The sequence below is a fragment of the Bombina bombina genome, chromosome 8 (assembly GCF_027579735.1).
Source record: "Bombina bombina isolate aBomBom1 chromosome 8, aBomBom1.pri, whole genome shotgun sequence".
NCBI classification, from domain to species: domain Eukaryota; kingdom Metazoa; phylum Chordata; class Amphibia; order Anura; family Bombinatoridae; genus Bombina; species Bombina bombina.
Window position 1 is genome coordinate 164,058,821 of NC_069506.1, and position 19,755 is coordinate 164,078,575.

Below are 19,755 nucleotides of genomic sequence, written 5' to 3' on the forward strand. Positions count from 1 at the left end.
ATTTGCATTGCGCTATGTGGGAATACAAATGTTAATAGTTACAATAAAACATTTTAATTTGTGGTATGTTAATTAAAAATATTATTCAGTCAGACAATCAAGCAAAAAATAGGATGACAAAAATCTGATGTTTACCCTTCACACCTCAGTCTTGATTTGCTATTTACATGGCCAAAAAAAAAATAACATAAAAAGGCCAACTGGACAACTAATAAACTATTGCAAGAAAAAGAACTGCAAATGCAGGTAATATCAGATCTCATTATGTTATAATTTGTAAACAGTTTAATACACTCCAGCTGGTAAAATGGATCATTGGAAACAATTTAAAGGGGAGAAATGTTTTTGGGTAAACTGTCCCTTTAAATAAAAGTAAATTGGGGGTTGTCAGAAGCAGTGTAATGCCATTAGAATGGAAAAGTATTTCACCAGTTTAAGTGGCATGTGGTGTGCAGAATATCTCTGGAAGTCTCACTGTGCTGTGTATGATAGAATACTTAGCCAGAGACTGATGTACAGTAGCTCTCTGGTTCAATTTCCTTCTCAACTGTCAAAGTCTTTGATGATCAGTGTGTGGTGCCTTCCCATGATGCATTTTTTCAGAATAAATGGGTTAGAGACCAAATATTTATCCAAAATAGTAAGCTACCGGCTATTTGTGTAGTCAGTTTTAATTCTACCCTCAACTCTTGGGGCTAGATTACAAGTGCAGCGCTAACAGTTCCGTGAGAGCGAAAAGGGGTGTTTGCACGCATAAGGTTTTGGGCTCATATTACAAGTTGAAAGTAAACGCAATCTCTTGAGCACAATTGATGTTAACACGTGTCGGGTTAGCGCCACCTCAGAGCTCTGGTTAACTATTACACAAAAATAAAAAAGTGTAACAAAACACTTTAAAAATACATTACAAAGTACACCCATAATAACACCACCTAATAAAAACTAATCAAAAAAGATATTGCACAAAAAAGTTCTAAGGGTTCAAAAAGGTGTTAGAAAAAGAAAAGATAGGCAAAGGACTTAAACATAGAGATACATACATGTCTAAATATTGATATGTATATATATATATATATATATATATATATATATATATATATATATATATATATATATATATATGTGTGTGTATATATATATATATATATATATATATATATATATATATATACTGTATATATATATGTGTGTGTGTTTATATATGTGTGTACATATGTATTTATAAGTGTATATATGTATATACAGACATATATACTCATATAAACACATACATATATATGTATACATTTAGGGGCCGATTTATCATGGCTCGAATTGGGCCAAATATACCTGTTTCTGCGCGAGCCTTCAGACTCACCGGAAACAGGAGTTAAGAAGTTTTAAGACAGCTGCTCCTTAACTCTTAACCTCTGAGGCTGTGGACATCAATCCGCCTGATCGTGTATGATCGGGTTGATATTTGACACCCCCTGCTAGCGGCCGTGAGTTTGCAGGGTGCGGCATTGCACAGTTCAGCGGATCATGACTGACAGACATTAATAAATCAGCCCCATACAGTATAGACATTTAAATAAATGTATTTTTTATATTTTACCAAAAAAATCATATATATATATATATATATATATATAGAGATTGCCCTCTGACGAAGTGAAATGCGTAAGGGCGGAGCCACGCAGCGAGTGATATCACATCCGGTTTTGCGGTCCATATTTACTCGTATAAACATATATATATATACATACGTACACATATACAGTAAAGGCATGTAAATAAATGTATTTTTTATATTTTACCAAAAAAAAATCATATATATATATATTTATGAATAAATCAAACATATTCTGCTATGTGAAGAACATTGGAATGTGAAATATTAATATTTTCATTTCGAGTTAGCGCACTTGAGAATATACAATCATCTTTGTGAGGGAGCAGGGTGTTTTTTTTCCACTTTTTTCTTTATTGACTTCTATGGGGGAATAGGTTATCGCACATGTAATATTCTAAGTTCAATCAAAAACTGTTTACTTTCAACTTGTAATACAAGCGCTACCGGACGTGCGCAAAAAGCTTACTTCTAGCACAGTTAATGCCCGTGCGGGAGCGTTAAATAACACTCCACTTGTTATCTAGCCTTTAGTGTGTTGTATGGCTGATAGGTATAGACAGAGGAAGATTATTCTTGAGACTTTCATTAGACATGCTGATAGCACTGGAATCAGACAATAACCTACTAAAGATAGAAGATTAATCCCAGTGGCAGAAGCAGTGGCATGAGCTGTGGGCAGGTTGAACATCATATAATATAATATGCAAGATGTATCTTTGAAGTTCATTTGTGCAGTTTGGTAGATTAGAAGTCTAAGTTGTTCCCAGTATCCCAGTCTTTCTTAGCTCAGAGTCAATTTTAAGTAATGCAAATTATATTTTTAGTTCTCTTAATACTGTTTATAATGTAGAATATATTGATAGCCTTTTTATTATTTATGCCCAGCTTTTATTTGGGAGGCCAATTGTTTAGGAAAATTAATGAAGTTGTTATATGTAATGTATATGTTTACTTTTTTTAAAAAGGGGCTAAGACATTGTAAATCATACATGCACAGTGCTAATCCAGAAGTTGACACATGAACAATAATTTATTCTCACAGTCAGAAGATTATGTAAATATAGTGGTGACCTGCTATGAAGAGAATTCCCTTTAAAAGCAAATATATTAAAGGGACATTCCAGCTAAAATTGGAAATCACATGGATGCATTTCAGTTTTAAATAGAAGCATTTTAGTAATATACCTCTATTAGCAAAAATGCTTCTAATAAAAGCTATAGCTGTTTCAAAAGTATAATTAAGTATGCACTGAGCACCAGCATTTTAAATACAGAACTTGTTCAGAGATCCTAAGGTGCTTGCAGCATCTAGTAATGAATCAATGTGTTAGCTACTGGCATGATACACAATGAAACCACAAGTTTTCTCAGAGTAAGAGAAAAAAGTAGAGGGCGCTATATTCAAATAGATAAATTAAATATTGTGAAAAAGGCAATTAATAATATTAATAAATACATCAAATAATGTCTGTGACAATAAATAAAGAGTCCACAAGTCAGCTCTTCTTCTGGCCTATTGGGCTTGCAGGGATGATCTATAAATTAAATGAAAAAGAAGCACGCTTATTGGTGCAGAAATCTTGGTTTGTGAAGGGTTAATAACCAAATAAAATGGAGAACTGCACTGTGACATAAGTGTCTAAGTCTCCAGCTGACTTGTATAAGGCTGTCTCCCAGGAACTTGTGAGAGTTGTTGACTCTGGGGAATATTGGGGTCGATCCGATAAAAATCGTCGCCCGCCAAAGCCGGCGACGCCAATAATTGCGCGGATTTGGTATCCTATATACGGCGTAAGCTAGAAGTTACGCGCGTAGATTTCTGGCGTCGCCCGTAGTTTTTTGGCCCATAGACTGACATACAAAACACGCGCAATTTGCTATCCAATATACGGCGTAAGGACTTACGCGCGCAGATTTTACAAAATCTACTCCATTCTCAGCTCGCCACAAATTGAAGGCGCAGGTACCCTTGCACTGACTTAGAAACCAACGTAACTCTCAGAAGGCATAACAAATGCATGCCTAACAATATACATAGCAGCAGCTTGTTCACAAATAGTTAACCTCTTAAAAGCATTTATTATTCCTGCCCCTGCAAGTGTGTCAAACCAATCACAAACAGCACAACCTCTCACCTGCAGCCTTAAAACACCTGCAAATGCACACCCTCATTAGCCACCATGTTTCCCTTGCAGTATATTGCATTTAGAGTCAGACAGCGTCGTGGGGCACAAGGGGTGCTGGAACCCCTACAAGCCCCTGTTTTGGATGGTATCCCTGCTGCTGAGGTCCCTGGTCATGGTGCTGTAGCTGTCCCTGCTCCAGCTGCTGCTGCTGCCCTCCCTGCTCCTCCTGCTGTTGTCCCTGTTCCTGGTGCTCCCCATGCTGCTGTTGCTGCAGCTGCCCATAGGCCAGCAGGGCCTATAAGACGAAGGCATCAGCAGAGGGGAAGAGCACCAAGGGTACATAGGGTTAGGGTCACCCTGTTTGGGATGACAGAAGTGGAGGTCAGAGAAAAATATCGCTTGACATCTGCAAGCCTCATTAACCTATATGAGGTGTTGAAGGATGAAATTGACCCTCAAGCGTATAGGAACCGAGCTCTGACTGGTATGCAGAAGCTGTTGTGTGTTGTACACTTCCTGGCAACTGGCTCATACCAGTCAACAGAGGGGCTTGTGTCTGGCCTAGCGCAGTCTACCTTCTCCAGGATTCTAGGGGAGGTTCTGACTGCTCTAGATAACCAGACACAACGATACATTCATTTCCCCCATACCCCCCAGGAATGGAACCGTCTTAAACAAGGCTTCTATCGACTGGGGGGTATTCCTAATGTCATGGGGGCAATTGATTGCACACATGTGCGTATTGTGGCCCCACATGAGGAGACAATCCTCTATATTAACAGGAAAGGGTTTCACTCATTGAATTGCCAGATGGTCTGCGATACCAATCTGAAATTCTTACATGTGTATGCAGGCTTCCCAGGGAGTGCACATGATTCCTACATCCTGCGCCAGACCTCCTTATTCAATATGTTTGAAAATGGAACACTTTCGGGAGGATGGCTGCTTGGTGAGTACCTTCATTCTGTCTGTATATTTCTAATAAAGGGACACTAAACACATATTTTCATCTCATGTTTCAGATAGAGAATACAATGTTAAACAGCATTACAATTCACTTCTCTTATATCATTTTATTCATTCTTTATATATCTTATTTTTTTTAAATTTCTAATTCACATATATGAGCCAATCATATGAGGCTTCTATGTGCAGCCACCAATCAGCAGCTATTGAGCATATCTAATATGCTTGTCATCAAAAGTTATCTATAGAATGGAGAAAATGATCTAATCGAAGTTAATTATCAAGCTGCTAACAATTGCAGGTTCTTATTAAATGGACAGTCTAGTATAAATTGCACTTCCATTATTCAGATAGGCCTTTTAATTTTAATAAACTATCCTGATTACTTCCATTAATGTTTTTATTAAATCTATCTTTTATATGTGATTCATGTTGTGTCCCTTTAAAGCACATGATGTACCTGTAGTAATCCAAACACATATGTTACATGACAGGTGACGCAGGGTACGGCTGCAGACCATGGCTATTAACCCCCTTGGTGCACCCCATTACGGAGCCACAACTCAGGTACCAGGAGGCACACATAAGAACAAGGAATGTCATTGAAAGGAGCTTTGGCCTATTAAAAACCAGGTTCAGGTGTCTGGATGTTACAGGCGGAGCACTACAGTATAACCCCAACAAAGTGTGTTCCATTGTCAATGCTTGCTGTATTCTACACAACATTGCTGTGGACACACGTTTGTTGGGGGACATTGACCCAGAGCAGCAGCTGGTTCCTGTACTTGAGGATGTGGACAGGGGGACACTGAGGGGGAATGAAGTGAGGGATTATGTCATCCGGGAATACTTCACCTGTAAGTTACTTATTCATAAGTACAGTAAACCGTAACATTCACATGTATTATGATGTTTGACAGTACCTCACCAACCATTGCATGTGTATATATCATGTCTTGCAGAATTTAAAACTTTGGATTTCCACTGCATGTAAGTGAAACTACTACATCCCAACCCCCTTCCCTTAAAGGGACACTATACCCAAACATATTGTTTCATAATTAAGGATAGAGAAGATAATTTGTAAAAACCTTATAATTTAAATCAATTACCTATTTTCATTTTTTATTTAGATATACTTTAATGAAGACATAGCAATGCACACAGTGAAAAAATCGCAGGAGGCATCTATATACAGCTACTAATTATCAGCTACCAAGCATATCTCAATATGGTTTTCAGCAAAGAATATCAATAGAATGAAGCAACATAAATAATAGAATGAAATTATAATTTCTTTTTGGAATTATCTTCTCTTTCAAAATCATGAAGGAAAAAAATTAGCTTTCATGTACCTTTAACAACCCTAATTACTGTATATTTATCATTTGTTTAATTCATGTTTAGTTCACTATCATTAAGAATGAGGATAATGGATATTTATACCTTATGTTCACACCTTCTTTAAATACATTATTAGTTATATATACCAACGTGTCAATTTATATTGGATGTGAGAAACCTTGATGTACATCTTAGAAGTGAATATTACTATATGTACCGTTGAGACACAACCATGTGATGTTGTTTATTGAGCAGGAATATGTCATAAACATTATAATAATACTTTTTTGGTCCATTTCAACACAGGTATTATTATATGTTTTACCAATATTACTGTACTAAAACACACCTCACATGGATGTGGATGACAATTAGATAGTAAATAACAGAGGACAAGATTTTCAATGAAATAGAATAATATTTATTTTCTTTTAGGCCTCTTAGATGAGGGGCCTGGAGTGGGTCTTCTGCCTCTCCTGGGTTGTATGGATCCAGTAGGAGTGCTGGTCACAGAGGAGATGCTTGATGCGATGTCCTGCTGGTGGGTGAAATGCTCCACCAAAACCCCCAACAGTTGGTTCTGTTCCCTCCATCTTTGGTCACTCTGTATTTGCATGTCCGATATGACTCGTAGCATTTGGTTTTGGTTTTGGACCATAGCTGTTACAGATGCTGCCATGTCCCTTTGCAGCTCATTTGATCTCTGTTGCAAACGCTGTTGGCTCCTATGGAACCTGTGTTGTTCCCTCTGCATTCTTTGACACGTTGCCATTAGAGTCTCACATGTCAATGTTTGCCTCCTCTGTAGTGAGATATATTCGTCACCCATGGCGGAACTCAATTGATCCATGGGCTCTTCAGCAGCAGGGACAATCGGCACTGTTTCAATTTCGTGTTCCTCAGCTGGAGGTGCAGGCACAGGAATCTCGGCTGGAGGTGCAGGTACAGAAAGCTCAGCTGGAGGTGCAGCCACAGGAATCTCAGCTGGAGGTGCAGCCACAGGAATCTCAGCTGGAGGTGCAGGAACAAAAACCTCAGCTGGAGGTGCAGGAACAGAAAGCTCAGCTGGAGGTGCAGCCACAGAAATATGAGCTGGAGGTGCAGGAACAAAAACCTCAGCTGGAGGTGCAGGAACAGAAAGCTCAGCTGGAGGTGCAGCCACAGGAATATGAGCTGGAGGTGCAGGGCGATGGATTTCAGTTGGTGGAGCCCTTCCAACTGATGATGATGGTACAGATGTCGGGATGGACCGATAGTCCCAATGGCCGCTGGTGTGCATCCACTCAGCCTGCTGGTATAATCGTGTAGTGCCATGATATTCTTGTGGGGGGGTAAATACATCTACCCTTCGGGGCTGGCGGGGCTCCCCCTCCAAGCCAAAGGAATATTCCTCGGGCCAGGGCTCCTGCCAGGTATCCTCCTGTAATGCAGGCGGCATGATATTTGGATTCTCTATTGAGGCAGTCCAAGCCATGTCATGCCTGGCATACTCCTGCTGTATTATCTGTACCGGTGGTTGAGGTGGACATATAGTTTGATCCAGTGTTGGGGGATTCATGGGCTTAGGCACCCTGGTGACTGGAGGTTCTGTGGAGGAGTCAAATGATGAGAGGGATTAGTACAGTCAGATATCTATCCATGTGGGCATACAATGTACATGCTAGGGCCTATCCACATTCTCATGTCAAACTCTATAACATGCATGTGCACATTGAGATTTGTGATATGAGGGTTTTTAATATGCAAAGTATACATGTATGTGTTTCATACAATAGTTCTGTGTACATGTCAGTGATGGAGAAAATGTGTTCTTTAAGTGACACTATGGTTGTGATGACTATGGTGTCCATTTACTGAAAGGTCTACATGTGGCTTGTGGCCTGTGTTACTCTGAGACATGTTAGTATTTCACTATTCTACCTCATATCATGATTTTCAATGTGTTAAGTAGCATTAAATGGACATGCAACCCATATTTATTATTTCATGATTCAGCTAGCCAAGCATGGAATTTTAAAAAACTTGTAATTTACTTCCAGTAGCTAATATGCTTCATTATCTTGATATTCTTAGCTGAAATGCATTTCTACATAGGCTCAGAAGCTGCTGATTGGTGGCTGTACATCAATGCCTTGTGTGATTGCCTCACCCATGTGCATTGATATTTAATAAACTAAGATTATCAAAATAATAATTAAAAATAGATAATGGAAGTAAATTTGGATGTTGTTTAAAACTGTATTCTCTATCTGAATAATGAAATAAATTCTTTGTGTTTCATGTCCCTTTAATGTTAAATCTCATTGTATATTTAGTTGTTAGTAAGCAAAATACCATGATCCTCATTGTGTACATGAATGTGTGACAATATAGGATGTTATAACTCAAATACATATGTGCTGATGTTGCAGTCCCTGAGTCACGAGCCCCTGGAAGTCCACGGACTGCTGTGAGGCTCAGGGACCTACGAATGAGCTCCTGCCACTCATTGTATTCCGCCTCATAGTGAGGCCCACCTCCTGTTGCCCTCTGGGACATTGCTTCCTGGCCCATCCTCTCCTTGACTCTCCTCTTGCAATCATTCCACCTCTTCTTTAGGCCATCTACATTCCTCCTCTGTTGGGACACACCATTGACGGCCTCCACCACCTTCTGCCAAGCATCTTTACGCCTACGGGCAACTCCTTTGCCCTTCTCTTGTCCAAAGAGGGCATTATGGTTCTCCAGGACAGCCTGGACTAGAGTGAGGTTTTCGGCAAAACTGAAATTCGGACACCTCATACGCTCCTCGTCCTGGGCTGCCTGGCTCCCTCCCTGGGATGTCCCTGGTGTGGGTTCCTCCCTATCCTCTCCCTCCTCCCCCCTTCTATCCCCATGTGCACCCTCTATCCCTCTTCTCAGTGTGCCTGGCCTTGGGGCAACCCCACTCCCATCCTCCCTTCTGGCTCTCCCTCTCCCCACTCCGCTCACTCCCTGACGGGGACCCTGCTGCTCCTACTGTCCATAATCCTCTCCCTGCGACTCCCCTTCCCTCCTCCCTCCAGCCCTAGCTCTCCCTGACATCCTCACACTACACACACTCACACACTCACACTCACTCCCACTTCAATCACACACAATCACAACCAGACACTCAGGCTTTCAAACTGTAAAAGATAAATAAAAAGTGTTGGGTGTTATCAAAAAAAAGTGTTGTGTATTTTGTATATGTGTGTATGCAAAATGTGTGCAATATGAAAAAAAGTGTAAGTAAATGTACTGGCTTAACAATCCAACAATCCGACCTAACTAACTTGATGAAATGCTCCTTTCTCACTACTCTTACCACTAATCTCTCTACTCGCTGTAGTGTGCTGTAGCTCCAAGAACCAACCAAACACACTAAAGAAATGGCGGCTGCGCAGGTGTTTAAGTATGATTTTTGAATCTCGTCATTACGTGGCGCATCTCTTAGAACTGGCGTTATTTTTTACGAGTCGTAGGCTAATTTGCATAAAACTACACTTTATTGAGACTTTACGTGAACAAAATACAGGCGCAAGTAGTTGCGACGACTAAAAGGTGTATTTGCGCACATTTTGCGGGCGACGCGGGTTACCTCGCTTGCGCCGAAAACTACGATCTATATCGGATCGCGCCCGTGATGTTTCTGTCCTTTCAAAAGTGGAAAACAAAAGGAAAAGCAGCCAATAGTGCAGAAATACTGAAGATGGAGATAATTAAAATTATTATCACAAATGGTTACTCACATGTAAGGTTGCACTGTGAAAATATGTGTGCATATAGAGCAGGCTGGGCTTCATAGTCTCCAGCTGACTAATTCCTTTTGATCTCCTAGGGTGAGAAATCCAATGCTGATTCTACTTGAAGGTTATTGTTTGCTCCAAAAATGAAAGACAAACAGGAAGATCCAAAGTAGTAAAGGCTAAAAAAACTACTTGTAATAAAACAATTTAAAGGGACAGTAACATTCAGACTAACACAGTGCAGAATTATATAACATTATTTTAGTGGTAACTTCAAAACTAAAAAGTATTTCCAGATTTTTAAGTGTAAAGTTAGACCCCGCTCCAGGATCTACTGAGCGGGTCTTACATATCAAAAGCTCTTTGCGGGCTTGCTGGCTAGTCACAGCACGCCTGGTCGTGCTATTGGACTATATGAAGCCCACAGCGGGAGCAAGCTTCATATAGTCCAATAGCGAGACCGGGCGTGCTGTGACTAGCCAGCAAGCCGTGAAGCACTTTGGATATCCAAGACCCGCTCAGTAGATCCTGGAGCAGAGTCCAATTTTACACTTAAAAATCTGGAAATACTTTTCATTTTTGAAGTTACCGCTAAAATAATGTTATATACCATTATTCTATATGTTTACTGTCACTTTAATAAAAGTAATATAACATTATTCTGAACGTTTACTGTCCCTTTAATAAAAGTAAGATAACATTATTCTGAACGTTTACTGTCCCTTTAATAAAAGTAAGATAACATTATTCTGAACGTTTACTGTCCCTTTAATAAAAGTATAACGTAAATATAAAAACATATGCTTTGAGTATAGAGCACTGACATTGCAGGTAAACCAAGAATATGCATGTACTATATTGGATATAGAACAGCTGCAGTATATAAAATGCTGGTGCACTAAGAATATCTAGCTATGTTTCACATGCACATGCAGAGGAAAATGTTAACACTGAAACAGTGATAACTCTTACTAGAAGCATTTTTGCCAATACATTTATATTGTAAATATATTTTAATTCATAGATGTAATTCATCTATTTGCATTTAAATTTTGACCGAAATATCCCTTTAATGTAACTAGAAGTTGTACTGTCAGTAAGTGCAAAACAAATTAAATAAACCGTTTCATAGCATTAAATAACGTTTCATTTAATTAATTCTTTTTACGCATCATTTAAATATCTTTCAGCATCAAATCAACAATTAGGGAAAATATGGCATTTCCTGGATGTAACACCAAAATGTAATTTTGCTGTAACATTAAGCAGCAGTTTAAGCTTTCTTTTTTTGGGGGGGCTTTCTTACTTTTCTACTTTTTGGTGTTACGAGTTACTGTCAAGTCTTGCACTTGACAGTTTCTTTTACCCACCACTGTTATGTGCAGTATCTGAAAGTGGCCCCATACACCCATTTGTGTTGTAAAAGGTAAAATCAGTTGTTAAAAAGAAACAGATTATAACAAAACTATTAATATAAATTGGAAAGTGAAACCGTGACCTCTCCCCTCTTCACATAACCACAACTATCACTAAACCTGCTCCTAAAACTGCATGTTAGCCTAACCAAAATCCTGTCCAAAAACAATAACCTTAAACTTGAGCCTGTACTTCCACAATTAACCCTATCCTTGGCCCTGGGAAGACACTTTTAACACTGGCCATTACTCTAGATTTGCATTAATACATTCCTAATACAGACCAATTCAACCCACAGACATGACCCCATTTGTTAAACCCTATCACTAAATTATCCTCTTCCCCATTGTAAATATCCCCAATAAATAATAAAACTTATATTAATCCCCCTTTAGTATTCCTCCATTAAAATATTTTGTTTCCATCTCCTCAAATAACCTCCAGCAGCTAACCTGCTAACTAAATCAGGATGGCTTATTCTCAAAGTTTAGCCTGTTCATCAATTTAATTGTTGATTAAATGGACGTTACAGTCAACATTAGAATACACACAGGTGCATTTCAGTTTTGAATAGAAGTATTTTTGTAATATCCATGTATAAACAAAAATAATCCTAATAAATGCTAAAGCTGTTTCCAATGTGTACTGTGCACCAGCTTTTTAAACACAGCACTTGTTAAGTTGTTTGTACCATCTGGTAATGACTCAATTTGTTAATTTGCTGATATAATACAAGTCCCACTTTTGCTCTGAGCAGCTGCAGTATTTAAAATGCTGGTGCACAGAGAAATTGTAGCTATGCTTCTTATGCACGTGCAGAAACATTTTTAACAGTAAAACAGTGATACATTTTACTAGAAATCCTTTTTGGACAATACATGTATGTTGCAAATGTGTTTCTATTCAAATAATTGATTTACTCTATGTGCATCTAAATTGTGTATGAAATTTCCTAATATAAAAATGATGTTGCAACTTGGGTGATTTTTTTACTTCTTTTTTTTCAAAGCCATTGCAATCCATTTTAGTTAAGTTTGCACCACAGTTTAAGGTTAAGACCTGTTTTTCTCGTTCTTCTAAGTTTGGATTGGATAACCCAATTTTTTTTCCTTTTCTGTTTACATGTGGTAGTTTTGTGGGAACACTCAAAGCGGCAGATTTATCATGGGTCGAATGGACTCTGATGCCCCGGTTTCCGCGCGAGTCTTCAGGCTCGCCATAAACAGCAGTTATGAAGCAGTGGTCTTAAGACCGCAGCTCCTTAACTGGTCCGCCGCCTCTGAGGTAGCGGACATCAATCCACCCGATCCTATATGATCAGTTTAATTGACACCCCCTGCAAACGGCCAATTGGCCGCAAATCTGCAGAGGAAGTATTGCACAAGCAGTTCACAAGAACTGCTTGTGCAATGTTAAATGCCGACAGTGCATGCTATTGGCATTCAGAGATGTCTGGTGGACATGATACGCTACAGCGTATCATGTCCGCCCGACAATGATAATTCGGCCCCAAATACTACTGTCTTAGTGCAGTTTTTCACTTATATCAACTTATGATGTATGACTTACATATTATTATTATTATTATTATTACTTATGACTTTAATTTTATATTTAAATTTATATTAAATTTATGTAAATGTTGTTTAAGATTCTGACTGGGTACATTATTATATGTGTTATGTTAAATTTTTAAGCATGTTCGATCATGGTAAATACCTTTTATTCGTTACATTTTATTTAATTTCTTAACCCCCCACCTGCCCACCTAGGGCTAGATCATGAGTAGAGCAATAAGTTTAGCATGTGATCGATAAGGGCAATTTCAAATCTCCTTGCGCACATAAGTTCACTTGACCGCAATCAAATTTAACGTGCAACTTCAGAGCTCTGGTTAACTGTTATTTGAGACAAACAAGCAGGGCCGGCGCTCCCACTAGGCAAACTAGGCAGCCACCTAGAGCGCATTACCGCCTAGGGCGCAGCCGGCCATGACTGCTGTTATTTGGGTCTCAAAGTATGCGTCAGCACACGAGTCATCATTCATCTCAGTTAGTCCCTGGACTGTCTGCAAGCAGTGCGCTATGACTGTGTGTCTCCTGTCCTGATATGACTGAGCCTCGAAATGATTGCTCCCAACAAGAAGTGGCCGCCTACTTGTGAGGTCACATCACGTGTGCGCACTGCACTAAGCATGTGCAGTAATCGTGGGGAAAGTGAGGTGGATTGTGGTAGGAACTGAGAAGTCAGAAGGTTCAAGGATCCATCTGTTGTTGTGGAGTCTAGAGACTGGAGATCTGATGGGGTTATGATTAGACCACACACTGTACTGTCTTAGCACTGTCTAGGTGAGAAGGTAAGAATGGGCAGTGGCCATTAGATCAAGTCATAATCTGCTCTAAATATGTTTTCATTTTTTTTTTTTACACAAATGTAAATTAATCTATTCCAATCTAGCCATGACTGAATACTAGTGAGTGTTACTTCTTTTAGAAAACCTTTAACTTTCAGCATGAATTGATGCAAATGCTGACATTGTAAGCATATTTTTAGGAGACCACTTTATCTCAACTCATGAGTCATATAACTATAATATACTAGGGACAAAAATACTATATCTGTGCCCCTGCCACACAGTGCATACAGCAGCAATAACAAATCATAAAAACTCAGTTTATTGAGTTTCTCTGCATTAAGTTTACAAAGTGTGGTTGGTATTCATAGATTAAATGCAAATATTTAAAACTGACATGTTTTTATAAATGTTTTATTTGTATTACATGCACACATTAATCATATGTGGCTCTAATATGAATACCACATTACAAATTCATATTCATATAGGAGTGATTGTTAAAGTGAACAGTTTATTCTTTATACAATATAATTAGAAAAACAACTGTGTGAAGTTGGTTTTGTAGGGATGATGGGTGAGGTGTAGGGAGAGGATGACTGTATGACAATGTGTAGTGACTGGCCTTTAAGTAAGTGCATGGGTTTGTTTTATAGAGGAGAGGGAGACTGTATGATAATGTGTAGTGACTGGCCTTTAAGTGAGTGCATGGGTTTGTTTTATAGAGGAGAGGGAGACTGTATGATAATGTGTAGTGACTGGGTTTGTTTTATACAGGAGAGGGAGACTGTATGATAATGTGTAGTGACTGGGTTTGTTTTATAGAGGAGAGGGAGACTGTATGATAATGTATTGTGACTGGGTTTGTTTTATACAGGAGAGGGAGACTGTATGATAATGTATAGTAGTGACTGGGTTTGTTTTATAGAGGAGAGGGAGACTGTATGATAATGTATAGTAGTGACTGGGTTTGTTTTATACAGGAGAGGGAGACTGTATGATAATGTATAGTGACTGGGTTTGTTTTATAGAGGAGAGGGAGACTGTATGATAATGTGTAGTGACTGGGATTGTTTTATACAGGAGAGGGAGACTGTATGATAATGTATAGTGACTGGGTTTGTTTTATACAGGAGAGGGAGACTGTATGATAATGTATAGTGACTGGGTTTGTTTTATACAGTAGAGGGAGACTGTATGATAATGTATAGTGACTGGGTTTGTTTTATACAGGAGAGGGAGACTATATGATAATGTATAGTGACTGGTTTTGTTTTATACAGGAGAGGGAGACTGTATGATAATGTATAGTGACTGGGTTTGTTTTATAGAGGAGAGGGAGACTGTATGATAATGTATAGTGACTGGGTTTGTTTTATAGAGGAGAGGGAGACTGTATGATAATGTATAGTGACTGGGTTTGTTTTATAGAGGAGAGGGAGACTGTATGATAATGTGTAGTGACTGGGTTTGTTTTATACAGGAGAGGGAGACTGTATGATAATGTATAGTGACTGGGTTTGTTTTATAGAGGAGAGGGAGACTGTATGATAATGTATAGTGACTGGGTTTGTTTTATAGAGGAGAGGGAGACTGTATGATAATGTATAGTGACTGGGTTTGTTTTATAGAGGAGAAGGAGACTGTATGATAATGTATAGTGACTGGGTTTGTTTTATACAGGAGAGGGAGACTGTATGATAATGTATAGTGACTGGGTTTGTTTTATACAGGAGAGGGAGACTGTATGATAATGTGTAGTGACTGGGTTTGTTTTATACAGGAGAGGGAGACTGTATGATAATGTATAGTGACTGGGTTTGTTTTATACAGGAGAGGGAGACTGTATGATAATGTATAGTGACTGGGTTTGTTTTATACAGGAGAGGGAGACTATATGATAATGTATAGTGACTGGGTTTGTTTTATACAGGAGAGGGAGACTGTATGATAATGTATAGTGACTGGGTTTGTTTTATACAGGAGAGGGAGACTGTATGATAATGTATAGTGACTGGGTTTGTTTTATACAGGAGAGGGAGACTGTATGATAATGTATAGTGACTGGGTTTGTTTTATAGAGGAGAGGGAGACTGTATGATAATGTATAGTGACTGGGTTTGTTTTATAGAGGAGAGGGAGACTGTATGATAATGTATAGTGACTGGGTTTGTTTTATAGAGGAGAGGGAGACTGTATGATAATGTATAGTGACTGGGTTTGTTTTATAGAGGAGAGGGAGACTGTATGATAATGTATAGTGACTGGGTTTGTTTTATACAGGAGAGGGAGACTGTATGATAATGTATAGTGACTGGGTTTGTTTTATACAGGAGAGGGAGACTGTATGATAATGTATAGTGACTGGGTTTGTTTTATAGAGGAGAGGGAGACTGTATGATAATGTATAGTGACTGGGTTTGTTTTATACAGGAGAGGGAGACTGTATGATAATGTGTAGTGACTGGGTTTGTTTTATAGAGGAGAGGGAGACTGTATGATAATGTATAGTGACTGGGTTTGTTTTATACAGGAGAGGGAGACTGTATGATAATGTATAGTGACTGGGTTTGTTTTATAGAGGAGAGGGAGACTGTATGATAATGTATAGTGACTGGGTTTGTTTTATACAGGAGAGGGAGACTGTATGATAATGTATAGTGACTGGGTTTGTTTTATAGAGGAGAGGGAGACTGTATGATAATGTATAGTGACTGGGTTTGTTTTATAGAGGAGAGGGAGACTGTATGATAATGTATAGTGACTGGGTTTGTTTTATACAGGAGAGGGAGACTGTATGATAATGTATAGTGACTGGGTTTGTTTTATAGAGGAGAGGGAGACTGTATGATAATGTATAGTGACTGGGTTTGTTTTATAGAGGAGAGGGAGACTGTATGATAATGTATAGTGACTGGGTTTGTTTTATACAGGAGAGGGAGACTGTATGATAATGTATAGTGACTGGGTTTGTTTTATACAGGAGAGGGAGACTGTTTGATAATGTATAGTGACTGGGTTTGTTTTATAGAAGAGAGGGAGACTGTATGATAATGTATAGTGACTGTGTTTGTTTTATACAGGAGAGGGAGACTGTATGATAATGTATAGTGACTGTGTTTGTTTTATACAGGAGAGGGAGACTGTATGATAATGTATAGTGACTGGGTTTGTTTTATACAGGAGAGGGAGACTGTATGATAATGTATAGTGACTGGGTTTGTTTTATACAGGAGAGGGAGACTGTATGATAATGTATAGTGACTGGGTTTGTTTTATAGAGGAGAGGGAGACTATATGATAATGTATAGTGACTGGGTTTGTTTTATAGAGGAGAGGGAGACTGTATGATAATGTATAGTGACTGGGTTTGTTTTATAGAGGAGAGGGAGACTGTATGATAATGTATAGTGACTGGGTTTGTTTTATAGAGGAGAGGGAGACTGTATGATAATGTATAGTGACTGGGTTTGTTTTATAGAGGAAAGGGAGACTGTATGATAATGTATAGTGACTGGGTTTGTTTTATACAGGAGAGGGAGACTGTATGATAATGTATAGTGACTGGGTTTGTTTTATACAGGAGAGGGAGACTGTATGATAATGTATAGTGACTGGGTTTGTTTTATACAGGAGAGGGAGACTGTATGATAATGTATAGTAGTGACTTGGTTTGTTTTATACAGGAGAGGGTGACTGTATGATTGATAATGTGTAGTGACTGGGTTTGTTTTATAGAGATGGTGACTATGATAATGTGTAGTGCATGTGTTTGTTTAATAGAGGACAGGGTGACTGTATGACAATATGTAGTGACTGGGTTTGTTTTATACAGGAGAGGGTGATTGTATGACAATGTGTAGTGACTGGCCCGCAAGTAAGTGTATGGGTTTGTTTTATAGAGAGGGTGACATTGTGTAGTGACTGACCTGTAAGTAAGTGCATGGGTTTGTTTAATAGAGAGGGTGACAATGTATAGTGACTGGCCTGTAAGTAAGTGCATGAGTTTGTTTTATAGAGAGGGTGACAATGTGTAGTGACTGGCCTGTAAGTAAGTGCATGGGTTTGTTTTATAGAGAGGGTGACAATGTGTAGTGATTGGCCTGTAAGTAAGTGCATGAGTTTGTTTTATAGAGAGGGTGACAATGTGTAGTGACTGGCCTGTAAGTAAGTGCATGGGTTTGTTTTATAGAGAGGGTGACAATGTTTAGTGACTGGCCTGTAATTGTAATTAGGCAGGCAATGGTGGCTTATATATAAGGTTATGTATAGATCCCTCTCTTTATATTTGCCTCTTCATGTACAGTATGTAGCTTGTTATTGTCCAATACAAGCTAGCCCCTTATTAATAAATTTATACAGCAAGACTTTGAAAACCCTGAACAAAACCAAATATACAAATATTTATTTACTTCACATGATTAATCATTATGTTAAAGAGACATTGGTACACTTGATTTTTCTTTGCATACATGTTTTGTAGATGATCCATTTATATATAGCCCATCTGGGTGTGTTTTTGTAAAAATGTATAGTTTTGCTTAATTTTAAATTACATTGTGCTGATTTTAAGACTTCTAACCAAGCCCCAACGTGTCAGATGTATACTGATATATACAGACTTCAGACTGCTTCTGTTTGTAAATTGGGTCATTTCCTATGCAGGGGAGGGGGGAGGATATTTGGAGGGGGGGCGCAAGTAGCAGGTCTTGCCTAGGGCGCGAAATAGTCTAGCACCGGCCCTGCAAACAAGTTGCACAGAACACAACAAAAATACATTGTAAAGTACAGTTACTCTCATGATAACACTGTGTAATAAAAAATATATTTTTGAAAAATTGCATAAAAACATTTAAAAGTGCTCTGAGGTATCAGGTGTTAGAAATAAAAAAGGCAGGCAAAAGGCTTTAACATACACATGCCTAAATCTGTATATGTATGTATATATATATATATATATATATATATATATATATATATATATATATATATATATATATATACATACAGTATCTTATATATATATATATATATATATATATATATACAGTATCTCACAAAAATGAGTACACCCCTCACATTTTTGTTTTATTATATCTTTTCATGTCAACACTAAAGAAATGACACTTTGCTACAATGTAAAGTAGTTAGTGTACAGCCTGTTTAAAAGTATAAATTTGCTGTCCCCTCAAAATAACTGAACACATAGCCATTAATGTCTAAACCGTTGGCAAAAAAAGTGAGTACACCCCTAAGTGGAAATGTCCAAATTGGGCCCAAAGTGTCAATATTTTGTGTCCTCCCCATTATTTTCCAGCACTGTCTTAACTAGGCTGACCATATTGCCGCTTTAAGAAGGGACACATATGAAAAATACATATGTCAGGGTTCTTATACAAAACATTTCTTTAAACAGCCCTAAAAACAGCCCTGACATATGTATTTTTTTATATGTGTCCCTTTTTAAAGCGGCAATATGGTCACCCTAGTCTTAACCCTCTTGGGCATGGAGTTCACCAAAGCTTTACAGGTTGCAACTGCAGTCCTCTTCCACTCCTCCATGACAACATCACGGAGCTCCCCCACCATTCCATTTGAGGATGCCCCACAGATGCTCAATAGGGTTTAGGTCTGGAGACATGCTTGGCCAGTCCATCACCTTTACCCTCAGCTTCTTTAGCAAGGCAGTGGTCGTCTTCATGTTGGCCAAGTCTTCAAAGGGAGGGGATCATGCTCTGCTTCAGTATGTCACAGTACATGTTGGCATTCATTTTTCCCTCAATGAACTGTAGCTCCCCAGTGCCGGCAGCACTCATGCAGACCCAGACCATGACACTCTCACCACCATGCTTGACTGTAGGCAAGACACACTTTTCTTTGTACTCCTCACCTGGTTGCCGCCACACACACTTGACACCATGTGAACCAAATAAGTTTATCTTGGTCTTATCAGACCAATGGACATGGTTCCAGTAATCCATGTCCTTAGTCTGCTTGTCTTCAGCAAACTGTTTGCAGACTTTCTTGTGCATCATCTTTAGAAGAGGCTTCCTTCTGGGATGACAGCCATGCAGACCAATTTGATGCAGTGTGCAGAGTTCGGTCTGAGCACTGACAGGCTGACCCCCCACCCGTTCAACCTCTGCAGCAATGCTAGCAGCACTCATACGTCTATTTCCCAAAGACAACCTC